A 24,145-nucleotide genomic window follows, 5' to 3' on the forward strand; every position below is an offset into this window, starting at 1 on the left:
AGAGATCCTCGAAATACACATGTAACTCTGTGAGATGAATTCACAGAACACTAAGCAGTTTCTCAGAAAGCTTCTTTCCAGATTTCATCTGAGGATATTTCCTTTTTCACCATAGCCCTCTATGGGCTTCCAAATATCACTTTGCCAATTCCACAAGAACTGTCTTAGCGAAAGGCTTCTTGAGGGGAAAGCTGTAACTCTGTGAGATGATTTCACAGAACACAAAGAAGTTTCTCAGAAAGCTTCTTTCTCTTTGTTATCCGAGGATATTTCCTTTGGCCCTATAATCTTCAAAGGGATCCGAAATATCTGTTCTCAGATTCCACAGAAATAGGGCTAGCAAAGAGATCCTCGAAATACACATGTAACTCTGTGAGATGAATTAACAGAACACTAAGCAGTTTCTCAGAAAGCTTCTTTCCAGATTTCATCTGACGATATTTCCTTTTTCACCATAGCCCTCTATGGGCTTCCAAATATCACTTTGCCAATTCCACAAAAACTGTCTTAGCGAAAGGCTTCTTGAGGGGAAAGCTGTAACTCTGTGAGATGATTTCACAGAACACAAAGAAGTTTCTCAGAAAGCTTCTTTCTCTTTGTTATCAGAGAATTTTTCCTTTGGCCCTATAGTCTTCAAAGGGATCCGAAATATCTTTTCTCAGTTTCCACAGAAATAGGGCTAGCAAAGAGATCCTCGAAATACACATGGAACTCTGTGAGATGAATTCACAGAACACTAAGCAGTTTCTCAGAAAGCTTCTTTCCAGATTTCATCTGACGATATTTCCTATTTCACCATAGCCCTCTATGGGCTTCGAAATATCACTTTGCCAATTCCACAAGAACTGTCTTAGCGAAAGGCTTCTTCAGGGGAAAGCTGTAACTCTGTGAGATGATTTCACAGAACACAAAGAAGTTTCTCAGAAAGCTTCTTTTTCTTTGTTATCGGAGGATATTTCCTTTGGCCCTATAGTCTTCAAAGGGATCCGAAATATCTGTTCTCAGATTCCACAGAAATAGGGCTAGCAAAGAGATCCTCGAAATACACATGTAACTCTGTGAGATGAATTCACAGAACACGAAGCAGTTTCTCAGAAAGCTTCTTTCCAGATTTCATCTGACGATATTTCCTTTTTCACCATAGCCCTCTATGGGCTTCCAAATATCACTTTGCCAATTCCACAAGAACTGTCTTAGCGAAAGGCTTCTTGAGGGGAAAGCTGTAACTCTGTGAGATGATTTCACAGAACACAAAGAAGTTTCTCAGAAAGCTTCTTTCTCTTTGTTATCGGAGGATATTTCCTTTGGCCCTATAGTCTTCAAAGGGATCCGAAATATCTGTTCTCAGATTCCACAGAAATAGGGCTAGCAAAGAGATCCTCGAAATACACAGGTAACTCTGTGAGATGAATTAACAGAACACTAAGCAGTTTCGCAGAAAGCTTCTTTCCACATTTCATCTGACGATATTTCCTTTTTCACCATAGCCCTCTGTGGGCTTCCAAATATCACTTTGCCAATTCCACAAGAACTGTCTTAGCGAAAGCTTTCTTCAGGGGAAAGCTGTAACTCTGTGAGATGATTTCACAGAACACAAAGAAGTTTCTCAGAAAGCTTCTTTCTCTTTGTTATCGGAGGATATTTCCTTTGGCCCTATAGTCTTCAAAGGGATCCGAAATATCTGTTCTCAGATTCCACAGAAATAGGGCTAGCAAAGAGATTCTCGAAATACACATGGAACTCTGTGAGATGAATTCACAGAACACTAAGCAGTTTCTCAGAAAGCTTCTTTCCAGATTTCATCTGACGATATTTCCTTTTTCACCATAGCCCTCTATGGGCTTCCAAATATCACTTTGCCTATTCCACAAGAACTGTCTTAGCGAAAGGCTTCTTGAGGGGAAAGCTGTAACTCTGTGAGATGATTTCACAGAACACAAAGAAGTTTCTCAGAAAGCTTCTTTCTCTTTGTTATCCGAGGATATTTCCTTTGGCCCTATAGTCTTCAAAGGGATCCGAAATATCTGTTCTCAGATTCCACAGAAATAGAGCTAGCAAAGAGATCCTCGAAATACACATGTAACTCTGTGAGATGAATTAACGAAACTCTAAGAAGTTTCGCAGAAAGCTTCTTTCCAGATTTCATCTGACGATATTTCCTTTTTCACCATAGCCCTCTATGGGCTTCCAAATATCACTTTGCCAATTCCACAAGAACTGTCTTAGCGAAAGGCTTCTTGAGGGGAAAGCTGTAACTCTGTGAGATGATTTCACAGAATACAAAGAAGTTTCTCAGAAAGCTTCTTTCTCTTTGTTATCGGAGGATTTTTCCTTTGGCCCTATAGTCTTCAAAGGGATCCGAAATATATTTTCTCAGTTTCCACAGAAATAGGGCTAGCAAAGAGATCCTCGAAATACACATGTAACTCTGTGAGATGAATTCACAGAACACTAAGCAGTTTCTCAGAAAGCTTCTTTCCAGATTTCATCTGAGGATATTTCCTTTTTCACCATAGCCCTCTGTGGGCTTCCAAATATCACTTTGCCAATTCCACAAGAACTGTCTTAGCGAAAGCTTTCTTCAGGGGAAAGCTGTAACTCTGTGAGATGATTTCACAGAACACAAAGAAGTTTCTCAGAAAGCTTCTTTCTCTTTGTTATCGGAGGATATTTCCTTTGGCCCTATAGTCTTCAAAGGGATCCGAAATATCTGTTCTCAGATTCCACAGAAATAGGGCTAGCAAAGAGATTCTCGAAATACACATGGAACTCTGTGAGATGAATTCACAGAACACTAAGCAGTTTCTCAGAAAGCTTCTTTCCAGATTTCATCTGACGATATTTCCTTTTTCACCATAGCCCTCCTGGGCTTCCAAATATCACTTTGCCAATTCCACAAGAACTGTCTTAGCGAAAGGCTTCTTGAGGGGAAAGCTGTAACTCTGTGAGATGATTTCACAGAACACAAAGAAGTTTCTCAGAAAGCTTCTTTCTCTTTGTTATCCGAGGATATTTCCTTTGGCCCTATAGTCTTCAAAGGGATCCGAAATATCTGTTCTCAGATTCCACAGAAATAGAGCTAGGAAAGAGATCCTCGAAATACACATGTAACTCTGTGAGATGAATTAACGGAACCCTAAGAAGTTTCGCAGACAGCTTCTTTCCAGATTTCATCTGACGATATTTCCTTTTTCACCATAGCCCTCTATGGGCTTCCAAATATCACTTTGCCAATTCCACAAGAACTGTCTTAGCGAAAGGCTTCTTGAGGGGAAAGCTGTAACTCTGTGAGATGATTTCACAGAATACAAAGAAGTTTCTCAGAAAGCTTCTTTCTCTTTGTTATCGGAGGATTTTTCCTTTGGCCCTATAGTCTTCAAAGGGATCCGAAATATATTTTCTCAGTTTCCACAGAAATAGGGCTAGCAAAGAGATCCTCGAAATACACATGTAACTCTGTGAGATGAATTAACAGAACACTAAGCAGTTTCTCAGAAAGCTTCTTTCCAGATTTCATCTGAGGATATTTCCTTTTTCACCATAGCCCTCTATGGGCTTCCAAATATCACTTTGCCAATTCCACAAGAACTGTCTTAGCGAAAGGCTTCTTGAGGGGAAAGCTATAACTCTGTGAGATGATTTCACAGAACACAAAGAAGTTTCTCAGAAAGCTTCTTTCTCTTTGTTATCCGAGGATATTTCCTTTGGCCCTATAATCTTCAAAGGGATCCGAAATATCTGTTCTCAGATTCCACAGAAATAGGGCTAGCAAAGAGATCCTCGAAATACACATGTAACTCTGTGAGATGAATTAACAGAACACTAAGCAGTTTCTCAGAAAGCTTCTTTCCAGATTTCATCTGACGATATTTCCTTTTTCACCATAGCCCTCTATGGGCTTCCAAATATCACTTTGCCAATTCCACAAAAACTGTCTTAGCGAAAGGCTTCTTCAGGGGAAAGCTGTAACTCTGTGAGATGATTTCACAGAACACAAAGAAGTTTCTCAGAAAGCTTCTTTCTCTTTGTTATCGGAGGATATTTCCTTTGGCCCTATAGTCTTCAAAGGGATCCGAAATATCTGTTCTCAGATTCCACAGAAATAGGGCTAGCAAAGAGATTCTCGAAATACACATGGAACTCTGTGAGATGAATTCACAGAACACTAAGCAGTTTCTCAGAAAGCTTCTTTCCAGATTTCATCTGACGATATTTCCTTTTTCACCATAGCCCTCTATGGGCTCCCAAATATCACTTTGCCTATTCCACAAGAACTGTCTTAGCGAAAGGCTTCTTGAGGGGAAAGCTGTAACTCTGTGAGATGATTTCACAGAACACAAAGAAGTTTCTCAGAAAGCTTCTTTCTCTTTGTTATCGGAGGATATTTCCTTTGGCCCTATAGTCTTCAAAGGGATCCGAAATATCTGTTCTCAGATTCCACAGAAATAGGGCTAGCAAAGAGATTCTCGAAATACACATGGAACTCAGTGAGATGAATTCACAGAACACTAAGCAGTTTCTCAGAAAGCTTCTTTCCAGATTTCATCTGACGATATTTCCTTTTTCACCATAGCCCTCTATGGGCTTCCAAATATCACTTTGCCAATTCCACAAGAACTGTCTTAGCGAAAGGCTTCTTGAGGGGAAAGCTGTAACTCTGTGAGATGATTTCACAGAACACAAAGAAGTTTCTCAGAAAGCTTCTTTCTCTTTGTTATCCGAGGATATTTCCTTTGGCCCTATAGTCTTCAAAGGGATCCGAAATATCTGTTCTCAGATTCCACAGAAATAGAGCTAGCAAAGAGATCCTCGAAATACACATGTAACTCTGTGAGATGAATTAACGAAACCCTAAGAAGTTTCGCAGAAAGCTTCTTTCCAGATTTCATCTGACGATATTTCCTTTTTCACCATAGCCCTCTATGGGCTTCCAAATATCACTTTGCCAATTCCACAAGAACTGTCTTAGCGAAAGGCTTCTTGAGGGGAAAGCTGTAACTCTGTGAGATGATTTCACAGAATACAAAGAAGTTTCTCAGAAAGCTTCTTTCTCTTTGTTATCGGAGGATTTTTCCTTTGGCCCTATAGTCTTCAAAGGGATCCGAAATATATTTTCTCAGTTTCCACAGAAATAGGGCTAGCAAAGAGATCCTCGAAATACACATGTAACTCTGTGAGATGAATTCACAGAACACTAAGCAGTTTCTCAGAAAGCTTCTTTCCAGATTTCATCTGAGGATATTTCCTTTTTCACCATAGCCCTCTATGGGCTTCCAAATATCACTTTGCCAATTCCACAAGAACTGTCTTAGCGAAAGGCTTCTTGAGGGGAAAGCTATAACTCTGTGAGATGATTTCACAGAACACAAAGAAGTTTCTCAGAAAGCTTCTTTCTCTTTGTTATCCGAGGATATTTCCTTTGGCCCTATAATCTTCAAAGGGATCCGAAATATCTGTTCTCAGATTCCACAGAAATAGGGCTAGCAAAGAGATCCTCGAAATACACATGTAACTCTGTGAGATGAATTAACAGAACACTAAGCAGTTTCTCAGAAAGCTTCTTTCCAGATTTCATCTGACGATATTTCCTTTTTCACCATAGCCCTCTATGGGCTTCCAAATATCACTTTGCCAATTCCACAAAAACTGTCTTAGCGAAAGGCTTCTTGAGGGGAAAGCTGTAACTCTGTGAGATGATTTCACAGAACACAAAGAAGTTTCTCAGAAAGCTTCTTTCTCTTTGTTATCAGAGGATTTTTCCTTTGGCCCTATAGTCTTCAAAGGGATCCGAAATATCTTTTCTCAGTTTCCACAGAAATAGGGCTAGCAAAGAGATCCTCGAAATACACATGTAACTCTGTGAGATGAATTAACGAAACCCTAAGAAGTTTCGCAGAAAGCTTCTTTCCAGATTTCATCTGACGATATTTCCTTTTTCACCATAGCCCTCTATGGGCTTCCAAATATCACTTTGCCAATTCCACAAGAACTGTCTTAGCGAAAGGCTTCTTGAGGGGAAAGCTGTAACTCTGTGAGATGATTTCACAGAATACAAAGAAGTTTCTCAGAAAGCTTCTTTCTCTTTGTTATCGGAGGATTTTTCCTTTGGCCCTATAGTCTTCAAAGGGATCCGAAATATATTTTCTCAGTTTCCACAGAAATAGGGCTAGCAAAGAGATCCTCGAAATACACATGTAACTCTGTGAGATGAATTCACAGAACACTAAGCAGTTTCTCAGAAAGCTTCTTTCCAGATTTCATCTGAGGATATTTCCTTTTTCACCATAGCCCTCTATGGGCTTCCAAATATCACTTTGCCAATTCCACAAGAACTGTCTTAGCGAAAGGCTTCTTGAGAGGAAAGCTATAACTCTGTGAGATGATTTCACAGAACACAAAGAAGTTTCTCAGAAAGCTTCTTTCTCTTTGTTATCCGAGGATATTTCCTTTGGCCCTATAATCTTCAAAGGGATCCGAAATATCTGTTCTTAGATTCCACAGAAATAGGGCTAGCAAAGAGATCCTCGAAATACACATGTAACTCTGTGAGATGAATTAACAGAACACTAAGCAGTTTCTCAGAAAGCTTCTTTCCAGATTTCATCTCACGATATTTCCTTTTTCACCATAGCCCTCTATGGGCTTCCAAATATCACTTTGCCAATTCCACAAAAACTGTCTTAGCGAAAGCCTTCTTCAGGGGAAAGCTGTAACTCTGTGAGATGATTTCACAGAACACAAAGAAGTTTCTCAGAAAGCTTCTTTCTCTTTGTTATCGTAGGATATTTCCTTTGGCCCTATAGTCTTCAAAGGGATCCGAAATATCTGTTCTCAGATTCCACAGAAATAGGGCTAGCAAAGAGATTCTCGAAATACACATGGAACTCTGTGAGATGAATTCACAGAACACTAAGCAGTTTCTCAGAAAGCTTCTTTCCAGATTTCATCTGACGATATTTCCTTTTTCACCATAGCCCTCTATGGGCTTCCAAATATCACTTTGCCTATTCCACAAGAACTGTCTTAGCGAAAGGCTTCTTGAGGGGAAAGCTGTAACTCTGTGAGATGATTTCACAGAACACAAAGAAGTTTCTCAGAAAGCTTCTTTCTCTTTGTTATCGGAGGATATTTCCTTTGGCCCTATAGTCTTCAAAGGGATCCGAAATATCTGTTCTCAGATTCCACAGAAATAGGGCTAGCAAAGAGATTCTCGAAATACACATGGAACTCTGTGAGATGAATTCACAGAACACTAAGCAGTTTCTCAGAAAGCTTCTTTCCAGATTTCATCTGACGATATTTCCTTTTTCACCATAGCCCTCTATGGGCTTCCAAATATCACTTTGCCTATTCCACAAGAACTGTCTTAGCGAAAGGCTTCTTGAGGGGAAAGCTGTAACTCTGTGAGATGATTTCACAGAACACAAAGAAGTTTCTCAGAAAGTTTCTTTCTCTTTGTTATCCGAGGATATTTCCTTTGGCCCTATAGTCTTCAAAGGGATCCGAAATATCTGTTCTCAGATTCCACAGAAATAGAGCTAGCAAAGAGATCCTCGAAATACACATGTAACTCTGTGAGATGAATTAACGGAACCCTAAGAAGTTTCGCAGAAAGCTTCTTTCCAGATTTCATCTGACGATATTTCCTTTTTCACCATAGCCCTCTATGGGCTTCCAAATATCACTTTGCCAATTCCACAAGAACTGTCTTAGCGAAAGGCTTCTTGAGGGGAAAGCTGTAACTCTGTGAGATGATTTCACAGAATACAAAGAAGTTTCTCAGAAAGCTTCTTTCTCTTTGTTATCGGAGGATTTTTCCTTTGGCCCTATAGTCTTCAAAGGGATCCGAAATATATTTTCTCAGTTTCCACAGAAATAGGGCTAGCAAAGAGATCCTCGAAATACACATGTAACTCTGTGAGATGAATTCACAGAACACTAAGCAGTTTCTCAGAAAGCTTCTTTCCAGATTTCATCTGAGGATATTTCCTTTTTCACCATAGCCCTCTATGGGCTTCCAAATATCACTTTGCCAATTCCACAAGAACTGTCTTAGCGAAAGGCTTCTTGAGGGGAAAGCTATAACTCTGTGAGATGATTTCACAGAACACAAAGAAGTTTCTCAGAAAGCTTCTTTCTCTTTGTTATCCGAGGATATTTCCTTTGGCCCTATAATCTTCAAAGGGATCCGAAATATCTGTTCTCAGATTCCACAGAAATAGGGCTAGCAAAGAGATCCTCGAAACACACATGTAACTCTGTGAGATGAATTAACAGAACACTAAGCAGTTTCTCAGAAAGCTTCTTTCCAGATTTCATCTGACGATATTTCCTTTTTCACCATAGCCCTCTATGGGCTTCCAAATATCACTTTGCCAATTCCACAAAAACTGTCTTAGCGAAAGGCTTCTTCAGGGGAAAGCTGTAACTCTGTGAGATGATTTCACAGAACACAAAGAAGTTTCTCAGAAAGCTTCTTTCTCTTTGTTATCGGAGGATATTTCCTTTGGCCCTATAGTCTTCAAAGGGATCCGAAATATCTGTTCTCAGATTCCACAGAAATAGGGCTAGCAAAGAGATTCTCGAAATACACATGGAACTCTGTGAGATGAATTCACAGAACACTAAGCAGTTTCTCAGAAAGCTTCTTTCCAGATTTCATCTGACGATATTTCCTTTTTCACCATAGCCCTCTATGGGCTTCCAAATATCACTTTGCCTATTCCACAAGAACTGTCTTAGCGAAAGGCTTCTTGAGGGGAAAGCTGTAACTCTGTGAGATGATTTCACAGAACACAAAGAAGTTTCTCAGAAAGCTTCTTTCTCTTTGTTATCGGAGGATATTTCCTTTGGCCCTATAGTCTTCAAAGGGATCCGAAATATCTGTTCTCAGATTCCACAGAAATAGGGCTAGCAAAGAGATTCTCGAAATACACATGGAACTCTGTGAGATGAATTCACAGAACACTAAGCAGTTTCTCAGAAAGCTTCTTTCCAGATTTCATCTGACGATATTTCCTTTTTCACCATAGCCCTCTATGGGCTTCCAAATATCACTTTGCCTATTCCACAAGAACTGTCTTAGCGAAAGGCTTCTTGAGGGGAAAGCTGTAACTCTGTGAGATGATTTCACAGAACACAAAGAAGTTTCTCAGAAAGCTTCTTTCTCTTTGTTATCCGAGGATATTTCCTTTGGCCCTATAGTCTTCAAAGGGATCCGAAATATCTGTTCTCAGATTCCACAGAAATAGAGCTAGCAAAGAGATCCTCGAAATACACATGTAACTCTGTGAGATGAATTAACGAAACCCTAAGAAGTTTCGCAGAAAGCTTCTTTCCAGATTTCATCTGACGATATTTCCTTTTTCACCATAGCCCTCTATGGGCTTCCAAATATCACTTTGCCAATTCCACAAGAACTGTCTTAGCGAAAGGCTTCTTGAGGGGAAAGCTGTAACTCTGTGAGATGATTTCACAGAATACAAAGAAGTTTCTCAGAAAGCTTCTTTCTCTTTGTTATCGGAGGATTTTTCCTTTGGCCCTATAGTCTTCAAAGGGATCCGAAATATATTTTCTCAGTTTCCACAGAAATAGGGCTAGCAAAGAGATCCTCGAAATACACATGTAACTCTGTGAGATGAATTCACAGAACACTAAGCAGTTTCTCAGAAAGCTTCTTTCCAGATTTCATCTGAGGATATTTCCTTTTTCACCATAGCCCTCTATGGGCTTCCAAATATCACTTTGCCAATTCCACAAGAACTGTCTTAGCGAAAGGCTTCTTGAGGGGAAAGCTATAACTCTGTGAGATGATTTCACAGAACACAAAGAAGTTTCTCAGAAAGCTTCTTTCTCTTTGTTATCCGAGGATATTTCCTTTGGCCCTATAGTCTTCAAAGGGATCCGAAATATCTTTTCTCAGTTTCCACAGAAATAGGGCTAGCAAAGAGATCCTCGAAATACACATGTAACTCTGTGAGATGAATTAACGAAACCCTAAGAAGTTTCGCAGAAAGCTTCTTTCCAGATTTCATCTGACGATATTTCCTTTTTCACCATAGCCCTCTATGGGCTTCCAAATATCACTTTGCCAATTCCACAAGAACTGTCTTAGCGAAAGGCTTCTTGAGGGGAAAGCTGTAACTCTGTGAGATGATTTCACAGAACACAAAGAAGTTTCTCAGAAAGCTTCTTTCTCTTTGTTATCGGAGGATTTTTCCTTTGGCCCTATAGTCTTCAAAGGGATCCGAAATATATTTTCTCAGTTTCCACAGAAATAGGGCTAGCAAAGAGATCCTCGAAATACACATGTAACTCTGTGAGATGAATTCACAGAACACTAAGCAGTTTCTCAGAAAGCTTCTTTCCAGATTTCATCTGAGGATATTTCCTTTTTCACCATAGCCCTCTATGGGCTTCCAAATATCACTTTGCCAATTCCACAAGAACTGTCTTAGCGAAAGGCTTCTTGAGGGGAAAGCTATAACTCTGTGAGATGATTTCACAGAACACAAAGAAGTTTCTCAGAAAGCTTCTTTCTCTTTGTTATCCGAGGATATTTCCTTTGGCCCTATAATCTTCAAAGGGATCCGAAATATCTGTTCTCAGATTCCACAGAAATAGGGCTAGCAAAGAGATCCTCGAAATACACATGTAACTCTGTGAGATGAATTAACAGAACACTAAGCAGTTTCTCAGAAAGCTTCTTTCCAGATTTCATCTGACGATATTTCCTTTTTCACCATAGCCCTCTATGGGCTTCCAAATATCACTTTGCCAATTCCACAAAAACTGTCTTAGCGAAAGCCTTCTTCAGGGGAAAGCTGTAACTCTGTGAGATGATTTCACAGAACACAAAGAAGTTTCTCAGAAAGCTTCTTTCTCTTTGTTATCGTAGGATATTTCCTTTGGCCCTATAGTCTTCAAAGGGATCCGAAATATCTGTTCTCAGATTCCACAGAAATAGGGCTAGCAAAGAGATTCTCGAAATACACATGGAACTCTGTGAGATGAATTCACAGAACACTAAGCAGTTTCTCAGAAAGCTTCTTTCCAGATTTCATCTGACGATATTTCCTTTTTCACCATAGCCCTCTATGGGCTTCCAAATATCACTTTGCCTATTCCAAAAGAACTGTCTTAGCGAAAGGCTTCTTGAGGGGAAAGCTGTAACTCTGTGAGATGATTTCACAGAACACAAAGAAGTTTCTCAGAAAGCTTCTTTCTCTTTGTTATCGGAGGATATTTCCTTTGGCCCTATAGTCTTCAAAGGGATCCGAAATATCTGTTCTCAGATTCCACAGAAATAGGGCTAGCAAAGAGATTCTCGAAATACACATGGAACTCTGTGAGATGAATTCACAGAACACTAAGCAGTTTCTCAGAAAGCTTCTTTCCAGATTTCATCTGACGATATTTCCTTTTTCACCATAGCCCTCTATGGGCTTCCAAATATCACTTTGCCTATTCCACAAGAACTGTCTTAGCGAAAGGCTTCTTGAGGGGAAAGCTGTAACTCTGTGAGATGATTTCACAGAACACAAAGAAGTTTCTCAGAAAGCTTCTTTCTCTTTGTTATCCGAGGATATTTCCTTTGGCCCTATAGTCTTCAAAGGGATCCGAAATATCTGTTCTCAGATTCCACAGAAATAGAGCTAGCAAAGAGATCCTCGAAATACACATGTAACTCTGTGAGATGAATTAACGGAACCCTAAGAAGTTTCGCAGAAAGCTTCTTTCCAGATTTCATCTGACGATATTTCCTTTTTCACCATAGCCCTCTATGGGCTTCCAAATATCACTTTGCCAATTCCACAAGAACTGTCTTAGCGAAAGGCTTCTTGAGGGGAAAGCTGTAACTCTGTGAGATGATTTCACAGAATACAAAGAAGTTTCTCAGAAAGCTTCTTTCTCTTTGTTATCGGAGGATTTTTCCTTTGGCCCTATAGTCTTCAAAGGGATCCGAAATATATTTTCTCAGTTTCCACAGAAATAGGGCTAGCAAAGAGATCCTCGAAATACACATGTAACTCTGTGAGATGAATTCACAGAACACTAAGCAGTTTCTCAGAAAGCTTCTTTCCAGATTTCATCTGAGGATATTTCCTTTTTCACCATAGCCCTCTATGGGCTTCCAAATATCACTTTGCCAATTCCACAAGAACTGTCTTATCGAAAGGCTTCTTGAGGGGAAAGCTATAACTCTGTGAGATGATTTCACAGAACACAAAGAAGTTTCTCAGAAAGCTTCTTTCTCTTTGTTATCCGAGGATATTTCCTTTGGCCCTATAATCTTCAAAGGGATCCGAAATATCTGTTCTCAGATTCCACAGAAATAGGGCTAGCAAAGAGATCCTCGAAATACACATGTAACTCTGTGAGATGAATTAACAGAACACTAAGCAGTTTCTCAGAAAGCTTCTTTCCAGATTTCATCTGACGATATTTCCTTTTTCACCATAGCCCTCTATGGGCTTCCAAATATCACTTTGCCAATTCCACAAAAACTGTCTTAGCGAAAGGCTTCTTCAGGGGAAAGCTGTAACTCTGTGAGATGATTTCACAGAACACAAAGAAGTTTCTCAGAAAGCTTCTTTCTCTTTGTTATCGGAGGATATTTCCTTTGGCCCTATAGTCTTCAAAGGGATCCGAAATATCTGTTCTCAGATTCCACAGAAATAGGGCTAGCAAAGAGATTCTCGAAATACACATGGAACTCTGTGAGATGAATTCACAGAACACTAAGCAGTTTCTCAGAAAGCTTCTTTCCAGATTTCATCTGACGATATTTCCTTTTTCACCATAGCCCTCTATGGGCTTCCAAATATCACTTTGCCTATTCCACAAGAACTGTCTTAGCGAAAGGCTTCTTGAGGGGAAAGCTGTAACTCTGTGAGATGATTTCACAGAACACAAAGAAGTTTCTCAGAAAGCTTCTTTCTCTTTGTTATCGGAGGATATTTCCTTTGGCCCTATAGTCTTCAAAGGGATCCGAAATATCTGTTCTCAGATTCCACAGAAATAGGGCTAGCAAAGAGATTCTCGAAATACACATGGAACTCTGTGAGATGAATTCACAGAACACTAAGCAGTTTCTCAGAAAGCTTCTTTCCAGATTTCATCTGACGATATTTCCTTTTTCACCATAGCCCTCTATGGGCTTCCAAATATCACTTTGCCTATTCCACAAGAACTGTCTTAGCGAAAGGCTTCTTGAGGGGAAAGCTGTAACTCTGTGAGATGATTTCACAGAACACAAAGAAGTTTCTCAGAAAGCTTCTTTCTCTTTGTTATCCGAGGATATTTCCTTTGGCCCTATAGTCTTCAAAGGGATCCGAAATATCTGTTCTCAGATTCCACAGAAATAGAGCTAGCAAAGAGATCCTCGAAATACACATGTAACTCTGTGAGATGAATTAACGAAACCCTAAGAAGTTTCGCAGAAAGCTTCTTTCCAGATTTCATCTGACGATATTTCCTTTTTCACCATAGCCCTCTATGGGCTTCCAAATATCACTTTGCCAATTCCACAAGAACTGTCTTAGCGAAAGGCTTCTTGAGGGGAAAGCTGTAACTCTGTGAGATGATTTCACAGAATACAAAGAAGTTTCTCAGAAAGCTTCTTTCTCTTTGTTATCGGAGGATTTTTCCTTTGGCCCTATAGTCTTCAAAGGGATCCGAAATATATTTTCTCAGTTTCCACAGAAATAGGGCTAGCAAAGAGATCCTCGAAATACACATGTAACTCTGTGAGATGAATTCACAGAACACTAAGCAGTTTCTCAGAAAGCTTCTTTCCAGATTTCATCTGAGGATATTTCCTTTTTCACCATAGCCCTCTATGGGCTTCCAAATATCACTTTGCCAATTCCACAAGAACTGTCTTAGCGAAAGGCTTCTTGAGGGGAAAGCTATAACTCTGTGAGATGATTTCACAGAACACAAAGAAGTTTCTCAGAAAGCTTCTTTCTCTTTGTTATCCGAGGATATTTCCTTTGGCCCTATAATCTTCAAAGGGATCCGAAATATCTGTTCTCAGATTCCACAGAAATAGGGCTAGCAAAGAGATCCTCGAAATACACATGTAACTCTGTGAGATGAATTAACAGAACACTAAGCAGTTTCTCAGAAAGCTTCTTTCCAGATTTCATCTGACGATATTTCCTTTTTCACCATAGCCCTCTATGGGCTTCCAAATATCACTTTGCCAATTCCACAAAAACTGTCTTAGCGAAAGGCTTCTTGAGGGGAAAGCTGTAACTCTGTGAGATGATTTCACAGAACACAAAGAAGTTTCTCAGAAAGCTTCTTTCTCTTTGTTATCAGAGGATTTTTCCTTTGGCCCTATAGTCTTCAAAGGGATCCGAAATATCTTTTCTCAGTTTCCACAGAAATAGGGCTAGCAAAGAGATCCTCGAAATACACATGGAACTCTGTGAGATGAATTCACAGAACACTAAGCAGTTTCTCAGAAAGCTTCTTTCCAGATTTCATCTGACGATATTTCCTATTTCACCATAGCCCTCTATGGGCTTCGAAATATCACTTTGCCAATTCCACAAGAACTGTCTTAGCGAAAGGCTTCTTGAGGGGAAAGCTGTAACTCTGTGAGATGATTTCACAGAACACAAAGAAGTTTCTCAGAAAGCTTCTTTTTCTTTGTTATCGGAGGATATTTCCTTTGGCCCTATAGTCTTCAAAGGGATCCGAAATATCTGTTCTCAGATTCCACAGAAATAGGGCTAGCAAAGAGATCCTCGAAATACACATGTAACTCTGTGAGATGAATTCACAGAACACTAAGCAGTTTCTCAGAAAGCTTCTTTCCAGATTTCATCTGACGATATTTCCTTTTTCACCATAGCCCTCTATGGGCTTCCAAATATCACTTTGCGAATTCCACAAGAACTGTCTTAGCGAAAGGCTTCTTGAGGGGAAAGCTGTAACTCTGTGAGATGATTTCACAGAACACAAAGAAGTTTCTCAGAAAGCTTCTTTCTCTTTGTTATCGGAGGATTTTTCCTTTGGCCCTATAGTCTTCAAAGGGATCCGAAATATCTGTTCTCAGATTCCACACAAATAGAGCTAGCAAAGAGATCCTCGAAATACACATGTAACTCTGTGAGATGAATTAACAGAACACTAAGCAGTTTCGCAGAAAGCTTCTTTCCAGATTTCATCTGACGATATTTCCTTTTTCACCATAGCCCTCTATGGGCTTCCAAATATCACTTTGCCAATTCCACAAGAACTGTCTTAGCGAAAGGCTTCTTGAGGGGAAAGCTGTAACTCTGTGAGATGATTTCACAGAACACAAAGAAGTTTCTCAGAAAGCTTCTTTCTCTTTGTTATCGGAGGATATTTCCTTTGGCCCTATAGTCTTCAAATGGATCCGAAATATCTGTTCTCAGATTCCGCAGAAATAGGGCTAGCAAAGAGATCCTCGAAATACACATGTAACTCTGTGAGATGAATTAACAGAACACTAAGCAGTTTCTCAGAAAGCTTCTTTCCAGATTTCATCTGAGGATATTTGCTTTTTCACCATAGCCCTCTACGGGCTTCCAAATATCACTTTGCCAATTCCACAAGAACTGTCTTAGCGAAAGGCTTCTTGAGGGGAAAGCTGTAACTCTGTGAGATGATTTCACAGAACACAAAGAAGTTTCTCAGAAAGCTTCTTTCTCTTTGTTATCGGAGGATATTTCCTTTGGCCCTATAGTCTTCAAAGGGATCCGAAATATCTGTTTTCAGATTCCACAGAAATAGGACTAGCAAAGAGATCCTCGAAATACACATGTAACTCTGTGAGATGAATTAACAGAACACTAAGCAGTTTCGCAGCAAGCTTCTTTCCAGATTTCATCTGACGATATTTCCTTTTTCACCATAGCCCTCTATGGGCTTCCAAATATCACTTTGCCAATTCCACAAGAACTGTCTTAGCGAAAGGCTTCTTGAGGGGAAAGCTGTAACTCCGTGAGATGATTTCACAGAACACAAAGAAGTTTCTCAGAAAGCTTCTTTCTCTTTGTTATCGGAGGATTTTTCCTTTGGCCCTATAGTCCTCAAACGGATCCGAAATATCTTTTGTCAGTTTCCACAGAAATAGGTCTAGGAAAGAGATCCTCGAAATACACATGTAACTCTGTGAGATGAATTCACAGAACACTAAGCAGTTTCTCAGAAAGCTTCTTTCCAGATTTCATCTGAGGATATTTCCTTTTTCACCATAGCCCTCTATGGGCTTCCAAATATCACTTTGCCAATTCCACAAGAACTGTCTTAGCGAAAGGCTTCTTGAGGGGAAAGCTGTAACTCTGTGAGATGATTTCACAGAACACAAAGAAGTTTCTCAGAAAGCTTCATTCTCTTTGTTATCGGAGGATTTTTCCTTTGGCCCTATAGTCTTCAAAGGGATCCGAAATATCTGTTCTCAGATTCCACAGAAATAGGGCTAGCAAAGAGATCCTCGAAATACACATGTAACTCTGTGAGATGAATTAACAGAACACGAAGCAGTTTCTCAGAAAGCTTCTTTCCAGATTTCATCTGACGATATTTCCTTTTTCACCATAGCCCTCTATGGGCTTCCAAATATCACTTTGCCAATTCCACAAGAACTGTCTTAGCGAAAGGCTTCTTGAGGGGAAAGCTGTAACTCTGTGAGATGATTTCACAGAACACAAAGAAGTTTCTCAGAAAGCTTCTTTCTCTTTGTTATCGGAGGATATTTCCTTTGGCCCTATAGTCTTCAAAGGGATCCGAAATATCTGTTCTCAGATTCCACAGAAATAGGGCTAGCAAAGAGATCCTCGAAATACACAGGTAACTCTGTGAGATGAATTAACAGAACACTAAGCAGTTTCGCAGAAAGCTTCTTTCCACATTTCATCTGACGATATTTCCTTTTTCACCACAGCCCTCTATGGGCTTCCAAATATCACTTTGCCAATTCCACAAGAACTGTCTTAGCGAAAGGCTTCTTGAGGGGAAAGCTGTAACTCTGTGAGATGATTTCACAGAACACAAAGAAGTTTCTCAGAAAGCTTCTTTCTCTTTGTTATCGGAGGATTTTTCCTTTGGCCCTATAGTCTTCAAAGGGATCCGAAATATCTTTTCTCAGTTTCCACAGAAATAGGGCTAGCAAAGAGATCCTCGAAATACACATGGAACTCTGTGAGATGAATTCACAGAACACTAAGCAGTTTCTCAGAAAGCTTCTTTCCAGATTTCATCTGACGATATTTCCTATTTCACCATAGCCCTCTATGGGCTTCCAAATATCACTTTGCCAATTCCACAAGAACTTTCTTAGCGAAAGGCTTCTTGACGGGAAAGCTGTAACTCTGTGAGATGATTTCACAGAACACAAAGAAGTTTCTCAGAAAGCTTCTTTCTCTTTGTTATCGGAGGATATTTCCTTTGGCCCTATAGTCTTCAAAGGGATCCGAAATATCTGTTTTCAGATTCCACAGAAATAGGGCTAGCAAAGAGATCCTCGAAATACACATGGAACTCTGTGAGATGAATTAACAGAACACTAAGCAGTTTCTCAGAAAGCTTCTTTCCAGATTTCATCTGAGGATATTTCCTTTTTCACCATAGCCCTCTATGGGCTTCCAAATATCACTTTGCCAATTCCACAAGAACTGTCTTAGCGAAAGGCTTCTTGAGGGGAAAGCTGTAACTCTGTGAGATGATTTCACAGAACACAAAGAAGTTTCTCAGAAAGCTTCTTTCTCTTTGTTATCAGAGGATATTTCCTTTGGCCCTATAGTCTTCAATGGGATCCGAAATATCTGTTTTCAGATTCCACAGAAATAGGACTAGCAAAGAGATCCTCGAAATACACATGTAACTCTGTGAGATGAATTAACAGAACACTAAGCAGTTTCGCAGAAAGCTTCTTTCCAGATTTCATCTGACGATATTTCCTTTTTCACCATAGCCCTCTATGGGCTTCCAAATATCAGTTTGCCAATTCCACAAGAACTGTCTTAGCGAAAGTCTTCTTGAGGGAAAAGCTGTAACTCTGTGAGATGATTTCACAGAACACAAAGAAGTTTCTCAGAAAGCTTCTTTCTCTTTGTTATCCGAGGATATTTCCTTTGGCCCTATAGTCTTCAAAGGGATCCGAAATATCTGTTCTCAGATTCCACAGAAATAGGGCTAGCAAAGAGATCCTCGAAATACACATGTAACTCTGTGAGATGAATTAACAGAACACTAAGCAGTTTCGCAGAAAGCTTCTTTCCAGATTTCATCTGACGATATTTCCTTTTTCACCATAGCCCTCTATAGGCTTCCAAATATCACTTTGCCAATTCCACAAGAACTGTCTTAGCGAAAGGCTTCTTGAGGGGAAAGCTGTAACTCTGTGAGATGATTTCACAGAACACAAAGAAGTTTCTCAGAAAGCTTCTTTCTCTTTGTTATCGGAGGATTTTTCCTTTGGCCCTATAGTCTTCAAAGGGATCCGAAATATCTTTTCTCAGTTTCCACAGAAATAGGGCTAGCAAAGAGATCCTCGAAATACACATGTAACTCTGTGAGATGAATTCACAGAACACTAAGCAGTTTCTCAGAAAGCTTCTTTCCAGATTTCATCTGACGATATTTCCTATTTCACCATAGCCCTCTATGGGCTTCGAAATATCACTTTGCCAATTCCACAAGAACTGTCTTAGCGAAAGGCTTCTTCAGGGGAAAGCTGTAACTCTGTGAGATGATTTCACAGAACACAAAGAAGTTTCTCAGAAAGCTTCTTTTTCTTTGTTATCGGAGGATATTTCCTTTGGCCCTATAGTCTTCAAAGGGATCCGAAATATCTGTTCTCAGATTCCACAGAAATAGGGCTAGCAAAGAGATCCTCGAAATACACATGTAACTCTGTGAGATGAATTCACAGAACACGAAGCAGTTTCTCAGAAAGCTTCTTTCCAGATTTCATCTGACGATATTTCCTTTTTCACCATAGCCCTCTATGGGCTTCCAAATATCACTTTGCCAATTCCACAAGAACTGTCTTAGCGAAAGGCTTCTTGAGGGGAAAGCTGTAACTCTGTGAGATGATTTCACAGAACACAAAGAAGTTTCTCAGAAAGCTTCTTTCTCTTTGTTATCGGAGGATATTTCCTTTGGCCCTATAGTCTTCAAAGGGATCCGAAATATCTGTTCTCAGATTCCACAGAAATAGGGCTAGCAAAGAGATCCTCGAAATACACAGGTAACTCTGTGAGATGAATTAACAGAACACTAAGCAGTTTCGCAGAAAGCTTCTTTCCACATTTCATCTGACGATATTTCCTTTTTCACCACAGCCCTCTATGGGCTTCCAAATATCACTTTGCCAATTCCACAAGAACTGTCTTAGCGAAAGGCTTCTTGAGGGGAAAGCTGTAACTCTGTGAGATGATTTCACAGAACACAAAGAAGTTTCTCAGAAAGCTTCTTTCTCTTTGTTATCGGAGGATATTTCCTTTGGCCCTATAGTCTTCAATGGGATCCGAAATATCTGTTTTCAGATTCCACAGAAATAGGACTAGCAAAGAGATCCTCGAAATACACATGTAACTCTGTGAGATGAATTCACAGAACACTAAGCAGTTTCTCAGAAAGCTTCTTTCCAGATTTCATCTGAGGATATTTCCTTTTTCACCATAGCCCTCTGTGGGCTTCCAAATATCACTTTGCCAATTCCACAAGAACTGTCTTAGCGAAAGCTTTCTTCAGGGGAAAGCTGTAACTCTGTGAGATGATTTCACAGAACACAAAGAAGTTTCTCAGAAAGCTTCTTTCTCTTTGTTATCGGAGGATATTTCCTTTGGCCCTATAGTCTTCAAAGGGATCCGAAATATCTGTTCTCAGATTCCACAGAAATAGGGCTAGCAAAGAGATTCTCGAAATACACATGGAACTCTGTGAGATGAATTCACAGAACACTAAGCAGTTTCTCAGAAAGCTTCTTTCCAGATTTCATCTGACGATATTTCCTTTTTCACCATAGCCCTCTATGGGCTTCCAAATATCACTTTGCCTATTCCACAAGAACTGTCTTAGCGAAAGGCTTCTTGAGGGGAAAGCTGTAACTCTGTGAGATGATTTCACAGAACACAAAGAAGTTTCTCAGAAAGCTTCTTTCTCTTTGTTATCCGAGGATATTTCCTTTGGCCCTATAGTCTTCAAAGGGATCCGAAATATCTGTTCTCAGATTCCACAGAAATAGGGCTAGCAAAGAGATCCTCGAAATACACAGGTAACTCTGTGAGATGAATTAACAGAACACTAAGCAGTTTCGCAGAAAGCTTCTTTCCACATTTCATCTGACGATATTTCCTTTTTCACCACAGCCTTCTATGGGCTTCCAAATATCACTTTGCCAATTCCACAAGAACTGTCTTAGCGAAAGGCTTCTTGAGGGGAAAGCTGTAACTCTGTGAGATGATTTCACAGAACACAAAGAAGTTTCTCAGAAAGCTTCTTTCTCTTTGTTATCGGAGGATATTTCCTTTGGCCCTATAGTCTTCAATGGGATCCGAAATATCTGTTTTCAGATTCCACAGAAATAGGACTAGCAAAGAGATCCTCGAAATACACATGTAACTCTGTGAGATGAATTCACAGAACACTAAGCAGTTTCTCAGAAAGCTTCTTTCCAGATTTCATCTGAGGATATTTCCTTTTTCACCATAGCCCTCTGTGGGCTTCCAAATATCACTTTGCCAATTCCACAAGAACTGTCTTAGCGAAAGCTTTCTTCAGGGGAAAGCTGTAACTCTGTGAGATGATTTCACAGAACACAAAGAAGTTTCTCAGAAAGCTTCTTTCTCTTTGTTATCGGAGGATATTTCCTTTGGCCCTATAGTCTTCAAAGGGATCCGAAATATCTGTTCTCAGATTCCACAGAAATAGGGCTAGCAAAGAGATTCTCGAAATACACATGGAACTCTGTGAGATGAATTCACAGAACACTAAGCAGTTTCTCAGAAAGCTTCTTTCCAGATTTCATCTGACGATATTTCCTTTTTCACCATAGCCCTCTATGGGCTTCCAAATATCACTTTGCCTATTCCACAAGAACTGTCTTAGCGAAAGGCTTCTTGAGGGGAAAGCTGTAACTCTGTGAGATGATTTCACAGAACACAAAGAAGTTTCTCAGAAAGCTTCTTTCTCTTTGTTATCCGAGGATATTTCCTTTGGCCCTATAGTCTTCAAAGGGATCCGAAATATCTGTTCTCAGATTCCACAGAAATAGAGCTAGCAAAGAGATCCTCGAAATACACATGTAACTCTGTGAGATGAATTAACGAAACCCTAAGAAGTTTCGCAGAAAGCTTCTTTCCAGATTTCATCTGAGGATATTTCCTTTTTCACCATAGCCCTCTATGGGCTTCCAAATATCACTTTGCCAATTCCACAAGAACTGTCTTAGCGAAAGGCTTCTTGAGGGGAAAGCTGTAACTCTGTGAGATGATTTCACAGAATACAAAGAAGTTTCTCAGAAAGCTTCTTTCTCTTTGTTATCGGAGGATTTTTCCTTTGGCCCTATAGTCTTCAAAGGGATCCGAAATATATGTTCTCAGTTTCCACAGAAATAGGGCTAGCAAAGAGATCCTCGAAATACACATGTAACTCTGTGAGATGAATTCACAGAACACTAAGCAGTTTCTCAGAAAGCTTCTTTCCAGATTTCATCTGAGGATATTTCCTTTTTCACCATAGCCCTCTGTGGGCTTCCAAATATCACTTTGCCAATTCCACAAGAACTGTCTTAGCGAAAGCTTTCTTCAGGGGAAAGCTGTAACTCTGTGAGACGATTTCACAGAACACAAAGAAGTTTCTCAGAAAGCTTCTTTCTCTTTGTTATCGGAGGATATTTCCTTTGGCCCTATAGTCTTCAAAGGGATCCGAAATATCTGTTCTCAGATTCCACAGAAATAGGGCTAGCAAAGAGATTCTCGAAATACACATGGAACTCTGTGAGATGAATTCACAGAACACTAAGCAGTTTCTCAGAAAGCTTCTTTCCAGATTTCATCTGACGATATTTCCTTTTTCACCATAGCCCTCTATGGGCTTCCAAATATCACTTTGCCTATTCCACAAGAACTGTCTTAGCGAAAGGCTTCTTGAGGGGAAAGCTGTAACTCTGTGAGATGATTTCACAGAACACAAAGAAGTTTCTCAGAAAGCTTCTTTCTCTTTGTTATCCGAGGATATTTCCTTTGGCCCTATAGTCTTCAAAGGGATCCGAAATATCTGTTCTCAGATTCCACAGAAATACAGCTAGCAAAGAGATCCTCGAAATACACATGTAACTCTGTGAGATGAATTAACGGAACCCTAAGAAGTTTCGCAGAAAGCTTCTTTCCAGATTTCATCTGACGATATTTCCTTTTTCACCATAGCCCTCTATGGGCTTCCAAATATCACTTTGCCAATTCCACAAGAACTGTCTTAGCGAAAGGCTTCTTGAGGGGAAAGCTGTAACTCTGTGAGATGATTTCACAGAATACAAAGAAGTTTCTCAGAAAGCTTCTTTCTCTTTGTTATCGGAGGATTTTTCCTTTGGCCCTATAGTCTTCAAAGGGATCCGAAATATATTTTCTCAGTTTCCACAGAAATAGGGCTAGCAAAGAGATCCTCGAAATACACATGTAACTCTGTGAGATGAATTCACAGAACACTAAGCAGTTTCTCAGAAAGCTTCTTTCCAGATTTCATCTGAGGATATTTCCTTTTTCACCATAGCCCTCTATGGGCTTCCAAATATCACTTTGCCAATTCCACAAGAACTGTCTTAGCGAAAGGCTTCTTGAGGGGAAAGCTATAACTCTGTGAGATGATTTCACAGAACACAAAGAAGTTTCTCAGAAAGCTTCTTTCTCTTTGTTATCCGAGGATATTTCCTTTGGCCCTATAATCTTCAAAGGGATCCGAAATATCTGTTCTCAGATTCCACAGAAATAGGGCTAGCAAAGAGATCCTCGAAATACACATGTAACTCTGTGAGATGAATTAACAGAACACTAAGCAGTTTCTCAGAAAGCTTCTTTCCAGATTTCATCTGACGATATTTCCTTTTTCACCATAGCCCTCTATGGGCTTCCAAATATCACTTTGCCAATTCCACAAAAACTGTCTTAGCGAAAGGCTTCTTCAGGGGAAAGCTGTAACTCTGTGAGATGATTTCACAGAACACAAAGAAGTTTCTCAGAAAGCTTCTTTCTCTTTGTTATCAGAGGATTTTTCCTTTGGCCCTATAGTCTTCAAAGGGATCCGAAATATCTTTTCTCAGTTTCCACAGAAATAGGGCTAGCAAAGAGATCCTCGAAATACACATGTAACTCTGTGAGATGAATTAACGAAACCCTAAGAAGTTTCGCAGAAAGCTTCTTTCCAGATTTCATCTGACGATATTTCCTTTTTCACCATAGCCCTCTATGGGCTTCCAAATATCACTTTGCCAATTCCACAAGAACTGTCTTAGCGAAAGGCTTCTTGAGGGGAAAGCTGTAACTTTGTGAGATGATTTCACAGAATACAAAGAAGTTTCTCAGAAAGCTTCTTTCTCTTTGTTATCGGAGGATTTTTCCTTTGGCCCTATAGTCTTCAAAGGGATCCGAAATATCTTTTCTCAGTTTCCACAGAAATAGGGCTAGCAAAGAGATCCTCGAAATACACATGTAACTCTGTGAGATGAATTCACAGAACACTAAGCAGTTTCTCAGAAAGCTTCTTTCCAGATTTCATCTGAGGATATTTCCTTTTTCACCATAGCCCTCTATGGGCTTCCAAATATCACTTTGCCAATTCCACAAGAACTGTCTTAGCGAAAGGCTTCTTGAGGGGAAAGCTATAACTCTGTGAGATGATTTCACAGAACACAAAGAAGTTTCTCAGAAAGCTTCTTTCTCTTTGTTATCCGAGGATATTTCCTTTGGCCCTATAATCTTCAAAGGGATCCGAAATATCTGTTCTCAGATTCCACAGAAATAGGGCTAGCAAAGAGATCCTCGAAATACACATGTAACTCTGTGAGATGAATTAACAGAACACTAAGCAGTTTCTCAGAAAGCTTCTTTCCAGATTTCATCTGACGATATTTCCTTTTTCACCATAGCCCTCTATGGGCTTCCAAATA

Source organism: Macaca nemestrina, chromosome 11, assembly GCF_043159975.1.
Source record: "Macaca nemestrina isolate mMacNem1 chromosome 11, mMacNem.hap1, whole genome shotgun sequence".
In the NCBI taxonomy this organism is placed as follows: domain Eukaryota; kingdom Metazoa; phylum Chordata; class Mammalia; order Primates; family Cercopithecidae; genus Macaca; species Macaca nemestrina.